This window comes from Fonticula alba (genome assembly GCF_000388065.1).
Source record: "Fonticula alba strain ATCC 38817 unplaced genomic scaffold supercont2.1, whole genome shotgun sequence".
Taxonomy (NCBI): Eukaryota; order Rotosphaerida; family Fonticulaceae; genus Fonticula; species Fonticula alba.
The window spans coordinates 1,937,297-1,937,846 of NW_009242971.1; the positions used below are offsets into that span (position 1 = coordinate 1,937,297).

General features: G+C 72.5%; 1 protein-coding gene across 2 annotated transcripts in view; it reads left to right on the forward strand.

The window, feature by feature from the left end:
- H696_00428 overlaps positions 1–550 on the forward strand; it is a 7,364-nt gene that overhangs the window by 1,651 nt on the left and 5,163 nt on the right. The gene's annotated exons all lie outside the window — the stretch shown is intronic.

The window sequence follows — 550 nt, forward strand, 5'->3', positions numbered from 1 at the left end:
GGGGGGGGGGGGTGGACAGGGGGAGTGGGACCGCGGGCATGTCCCCGTTCCCGAGGCACGGCGTGGACCTGAGCCCCCGCCGGCAGACCGGCCACGGGCGTCTGGCGACAAGGGAGCAGGGCGTTTGCGTGTGTGTTTGTACCTCGGGGGGGGGGGCGCCCCCTGAACAGCTTCCCGGAACCTCCCCCCCTCCCGCCATGGTCCCTGTGTGTCTTTCTCACTTGTGCTTGCGGAGACAATGGGCCCGTGTGCGCACGGACCCGGGGCTCTCTCCGGTAGGCAGACAGCCATGGCGGGCGGGCGGGCGTGCGTGGCCGGCCTCCGCGCCTCGCGGATGCCACCCAAGGCAAGGGCACTCAATGCTGGCGTCTGGCCGGTGCTCAAGGCGCACGCCGGTCGGAGGAAGGCCGGTCGAGCACTGGCAGCTCCCGGCCGCGAGCCGGCATTCCCGCGTTCCGGGCCAAGGGCGAGAGGGCATCTCAGCTCCACTGGCCCCAGACACACAATGGACGGGGCGGGGACGGGGACGGGGACGGGGAGAGGGACGAGG